The following is a 7,155-nucleotide window of genomic DNA, read 5'->3' as shown; positions in this document are numbered from 1 at the left end:
CTGCAATAAACGATTTTCGATAGGTAAATGTTCATTCATTGTTTTCTGATATATTTCGAATTATATCTTGTCATTCATTGATCGATTTCAAATACTAATCTCATGAAAATATTTTTATATTCAAATTTAAATTCGATAATTTTATATTATTTTAATTAATAATTTAATTATTATTTTATTTAATATTTTATTTAATATTTTACTTTTTGTATCATTATAATTAATTTGCCGAATGATTAACAATCATTTTCATTTTTTCTATTCTTGAGAAACATCATTTTCTCATCGATGATACAAAATTTAATTGAAAATGAAAAAAGAAACGTTGAAATTTTTGTTATTTCATTTTTAATATTTTCTTTCTATGGCAAGTAAGAGGATATAAATAAATGTCGAAGAAATAAATTGACGAGTGATCAAATTCTTGGCTCGTAGCCATATCAGAATACTTGATTGGAAGAATGTTAAAAGGTGAAAGGGAAAACTGCTACTAAACACACTCGAAAAATCATTTTCATACTATAAATAACTTTTGAAATAACTTTTTCCTTCATAGGCAACAAGTTGTCTCTAGAAATTTCTTATCTAACTAAATTCTAGCTATACAAACAGAGAAAAAAGGATCTTACGGAATAAGGTCATTGAATTATTTTCAAATGATGTCGTTTCAACATTTCATACGATTGAATAAAAACATGTGATATTATAAAAAAATCATTAAAAAAAAAAACAAGAAAAGAAAGTTTAACACAAACACACACCGAGTAATTTTGCACGTTTGTTTATGAAATTACGTGATTATATTTCTTTTATCTTTTTTACTAACCAGGGGATAGTCAGGGAATACCTAGAGAAAATAATTAAAAAATAAGGTGAAATTTTACAAATATTTACAGCTATATTTGTTATAGAATTTCAAATAATGTATATGTCATATATAGTTTTTATGTGTGCCTTCAGAAATGCCATTATACATATATATTTTTAAAAGTAGCAATTATGGGAGCTCAAGTAGAAGAAAATCAAAACGAGTAGAAGATAAATCCAACGATGATCACCTGTAACAAAAAGCAAACTATATTAGTCATACAGTCAAGTGATACAATAGCCTGACATATAAGTGGTCCAATTCGCAGATGCACTTTTCAATTGAATCCTTTATTTACTTTTTATCAAATCTCTAATTACCGTTGCAATAAAATTAAATTTAAACGCGTGATTTTACATTTATATAAAATAAATAAAAATAAAGAAATAGGAAAAATAAGAATACTAAGTTACTAAAAAAAATAATATCTGATAATTATTATGAGAGAAATACTTTAAAACTGCATTATATAGAAAAGAAAAATTGCAAATTTAATAAAATACGATCAAAGTGAAAAATTTTAAAGACAAAACAAGAAAAGAGAAATTACTGTAATATTTACCGAACGCTATTTAAGCTTCAAAATTTAATAATACAAAAATTTTAATATTTCTGACTCTAACTAAACACATATGCATCTTTTGGACGATATGGCACACAGATTAGATGTGCCAAGGAGATGGAATGGTCCATCATCTCCAATTACAATTACAAATTAATGACGAGCAAATAAATAATACAATAGAATATAAAATATGACTAAAGAGCTATTTTCGAAAAGTTCGAACTTATTGTTGAACCTTTGAAAATAACTTAATAGTCTATGTAGTTGCCCTCTTCAGCCACAATTAAGTGGGGGCCTCTTCGGCCTTAGCCTCTTCTTTCTTCATCCCTGAAAACTGCATTGGACATTTTCAACGTGCAAGAAAGATAAGATATCTCATATCTTTTTTTGCAAATTAACTTTTATTTCGTTATGATTCTAATATGGAATTATGAAAAAATTAATTTATATTTAATGTTAATTATATTCAAGCTCGTATAACCATGGATGAACTTAGAGTTCATTGCATAATATTACACGAGCACAATTAATCAAACGTCCAAGCAGATAATTTCCCTCGATGACCTAATAACACGTCGCACTTTTAATATCAAATAACAAAATTCAATTGAAATTTAATAATGCAACAAATGTAATGCATTTTCTTGCAATATTTTCATTTCATTCATTTGTTATATTGAACTATATCAAATATTTTTCATTACAAGAGAAAATCGCTATTGTGCGAAGTGCTAATTATATTACTTAAAACTAAGTATCAAATTCATCAAAGGCTTTGCCAATTTGATTCGACTCTATCTCGTTCGAGATAGAATCGAAAAGAAATGAATCTTCCAAATGGTTGCAAATGCCTCTATAAATTATGATACATACTAAGATTACAGAAGAGTCACAAAATAAATTACAAAACAAGCATAATAGAATGAGATGATAAAATTTTGCAACAATTCTGTATAAACCAGGAGGCGGAATTTCCACTCCGGAGTGAAAGTAAGCCTAGTGCCTTTCCTGGGTCCTACCTACTTAAAATTAAAGTTTTCACATTCGCTCAAAGAAGTATGCTACCTGTCTGCCAATTACCCGTATTTAAAAAGAGCAAATACACATACGTACCCACCACTCACTCCACGATTCTCTCACATACCACCAGGGTGCAAAAGCCTAAACTAGAGAGCATGCCCCGGGGCACCTCCGACACCCTAGTTCAACCACGTTTTCTAAACTTATATGCTAAAGGGTATACGTACTGATTGCTGTAATCGTCTGCCAAGGCTAGTGATTATTGCATAAAAAACTACAGCAAAAATACAAGTATACACTAGTATATATGCATACTAGTAATATACGAGTATATCAAAGTTTCCACAAATAAATGCGGTAACTCTACTATGCAAAACGATTGTTAAAAAAAAAAAGTTCGTATCGTACACGTGACTCTACAAGTTATTTTTATTCAATAACTTTAAAAAATAATTAGCGCGGTATTACGTGTCGCGAAACGATGTACAATGCACACACCTAAACGCACACACAGGTGCAACGTACACGTGCAATCACTAGCACAATGACAGCCGCCAATAGGGGAAAAACTTAAAACTAAACCTATACTAACCGTTTCTCACCCATACGAGTAGCACCTGGGCACACGCATAGATGAGAACGCAGAAAGTATAGGGGGGAGAAACGGGAGATTAGTATATTAGAAGCTGAAAATCCTGATCTAAAAAATATGATTAAAAACACATATATACATAAGACATAAATACATTTTTATAGAAATTTATCTAAGCGGCTAAGGACTCTACAATTTATTTGATAAATATTAACTTTTAATATCTTTAATATCTTTTAATATATTTTAATATATTTAAAAACCTCGGACGACTCCTTTCATTAAGTTGGCTGTTCTAATAAAAGAACTGGGCTTTGAGCCACCACTTAACTGCTAGAATCTATCCGTCGCGAATGAGTTTGTCTTCTTGCTCATTTATTTATAATATCGAAGTATCGATATATCAAATTAATCGCGATTAGATAAACTAAGTACGAAGCAATGCATGTAAGACATTTATTACATGCTTTTCTGGACAAAACGAGTAAATAATGCTCGATTTCACCACTACTAACCACGAACAAAACACGTAATAAAAAGAAAGTGCATTTATTAATTGCATTATTAATTAAATGAATTTAACCGGTGAGACAAGAAAACCTATCCTGAACTAATATAAAATATACAATACAATATACAATAATATACAATTTTCATGAGTAACTCCTAGAAAGGAATTACTCATGTGCTCGTCACTAATTTATTTAAATAATTACAACCAGTAACTCGTGCCGATTAGGACCTTTCATCCTCGACATGATTGAGCACCGGAGGGACTTTAAATTTTAACTCACGGCATAAGAAGTTCTACGATGGCTCCAAAACACTCCTACTTCGCAGCAAGTATTGTAGAATGCGAGTATCGAAGATCCATCGAAGATCCATCGAAGATCCATCGAAGATCCATCGAAGATCCATCGAAGATCCATCGAAGATCCATCGAAGATCCATCGAAGATCCATCGAAGAATTCATTCCACATCTTTGATAAGGTAGAAAGTCCGTCGTCATATCTGTAAAATAAAATAGAACAAAACGATAAGTTATTTGCAATATAATCCAAAATCATATAAAATAAAATCGAATAAAATGTAAATAAAAATAGATACTTACAATGCATTCCAATGGGATGAAATTCAATTGCACCATGGCGATGCACCTCGCGTGAATCTAAAAACGCGGTATAAACGAAAATAAGAAACTATAGATGAGTTTCTTATCGCGAAACCGAAATTTTATTATACGGCGAACAACACTGATTCTAATTCGCGTTTGATTTTAATTTGTTTTACGCCCGATCACTGATTCTACACAACTAATTCAAAGACTGCTTTGCACACAGTCAATGCAAGTAGAAAAATCTTCATTGATGCACTGATTCTAATACGCGAACAGTCTGTGCGACTGTTTAAAGATAAAAATACAACTTTACTCGAACAAACTCTAATGCAATTACTGCCTTGGTCGCAGTTAATTTAATATATATATTTCAAAAATAGTTCGCGAACGCGACGAATTGAAAAAAACGAACGAACGTGCTTCTAATCCGTGATTTTAATTATATTTAACGATACAACACTCCCGTATATTGCTTCGCGCACGATAGCAATGCACGAACACTTGCAACACTTCACAAACACAATTCACAAACACTTCCAACACTGATATATTCCCATGATGATCTGAAACAGAAATAAAAACAAAATTATAAATATCATTGTTGTAAGTAAAAAAATTATTATAATTATTGAGAAAGTGTTTAAAATAAAAATTGACTTACGTTTATTCTTCATTGATGAATGCACGATGGGTATCCTACCCTTAGGATGACGATGAGCACACGTTTAAACCGAATAAAAGAAACTTACGGAGTTTCTTAACCGAGCAAACGAAACTTTAACATGCGACGATCAACACTGACTTTACTTTCCGATTCTTTTGTATTTTATTTTTACGATGCAACACACGAGTACCTCATTGCCTACGCGCTCGATTGCAATGATGTTCTGAAACAGAAAAAGAAAAAGAACAATTAATATCATCGTTATAATAAAAAACCATTAAAGTTATCATAGAAACGTTTAATAGGAAAATATATTTACTTTTAGTCTTCATTGATGACTGCAGGATGGGTATCCTACCCTTAGGATGACGATGAATAAAATAAAATTAAATAAAACTCTGAAAAGCTGAAACATACTAAAAAGATTATAGAACAATATATCCTGTGAATCATTCCTGAAGGCATTGCACACTTTTAAAGATATTTTATCATAAAGAATCAATATAAATTCAAGCAATATCAATTGCCTTTATCTCACTATTTGTATAAAATTAAATATAAAGTATTTAATATCAGTAAAAATTGTTAATAAAAATCGATTACGTTACATATATATATATAATAGTTTAATACTGTTTCATGTCGAACGTTCGGCTGTCTTCGTTTTGTTTTCGGCTGTCTTCGTTTCATCTGTTCTCGCTTCGAGAAATTCCTGGAATATACGTACACATTCGTTATTGCCCGTAGATAGAATATTTTGTTTTCTTATTTTCTCTCTCTCTCTCTTCTCTCACTTTCGTTCTCACTCTTTGTATACATTTCTGTATGGTTTAAAAAAAAGAATAACGCTTACCTCGATGAATATGAAGATAAAAAAGAGTAAACACAATTGTTAGACTGAGTATATGTATTCCTGCTGGACTCTTCTAATGCTCGGTACCTAAAAAAAAAAAAAAAGATTACATTAGTATAACATAAAGAAAATCAAATATATGAGTGTATGTGTACGAGCTACCTATACTTATGCATATATGCCTGTATGTGTGTGTATGTGACAGGAATCGAATTTAACACGAAATACGATCTTTGAATACATAATTATGAAAAATAATTAATTAGAACATCATTAGAGAAGGTAGTAATTATCATAATTACCACGAAAAAAGCTGTAAATTTCAAGAAATATCGTTAAGTAACATTGGTGAGATTGGCGGGACGCCGAGATATATCGATGTTATATTGTCACAGATACCGTTCGAACTCCTTAATATTTCGTTCTAAAAATACTCACGTATGAAAATCTTGTGTGTAGCTATCGTTTGATATATAATAGAAAGGTGTAAAATACTTTTCAATTACCTGAATTAAAAGGGATAATGCAATACGCTGGAACATATACTCTTGACAGGATTCCAATATGGTGGCAGTGACGTATTACGAAAGGGGACCACCCGCAAGGAAACGTAGCGACATCTGAGATCATGGCTGCTTGATATTTTTTTTCATCTATCATAGAAATATCGAATAGTCAAAAAGGATATAGGAACATAACATATCAATATATACTTTATTAAGCCAAACAATAAAATCGAACATATAAGTCGATATCTATAGAATGATGCGTAAAACAAGACATATATATATATATATGCTAGAAAATGCATACCAATGTACATGGAATTTTTTTCTACACAAATATTCTTTATCCTCGACATTATCGTAATCTTTCGATTATCATTTGGAAGTCATTTGCTAGAAGAATCGATTAGTATATAGGAAAGATTATTTACGTTAGAAAATATTTTTTAATTACCTGAGATTAACGGGACGATGTAGCATCCGTCCGATCTCCAGCACCGACGCCCGAAAAGAAAGAGGAATGATCAGCAAAAAGCCCTGATGGCTGATAATTATTGCAAAAGAAAAAGATGACCAATCAGAAATTCCCAATTATATACAAAATGTATTACGCACCGTACGTAACTCGCCTTTTCTCATGACCACTCTAGTCAAGCTTGATATGATAATTATTTATTAAATAATAAAAATTTATTCTATTTTACTATTTAAGGTACACGTATCTTGTTAATATTTAAAAAATAACGAAAAGAAAGACAATATGCACTATAAACCTATCACACACGCACAGAAAAACATACATAATTTATTTATTACATAAATTATATCAATTTTAGTAGAATTAAATTATCTAAAATTAATCCAATTAATAATTATGTTATCTAATTTATTTTTCTATTAAGTGTATACGTTCCTTGTTAATATTTAAAAAATAAGCGAGTAAAATAAAGACAATATACACTAAAAACT

Source organism: Polistes fuscatus, unplaced genomic scaffold (genome assembly GCF_010416935.1).
Source record: "Polistes fuscatus isolate 324 unplaced genomic scaffold, CU_Pfus_HIC Scaffold13, whole genome shotgun sequence".
NCBI lineage: Eukaryota > Metazoa > Arthropoda > Insecta > Hymenoptera > Vespidae > Polistes > Polistes fuscatus.
The sequence above is the reverse complement of the archived record's forward strand: the minus strand, read 5'-3'. Positions refer to the sequence as shown.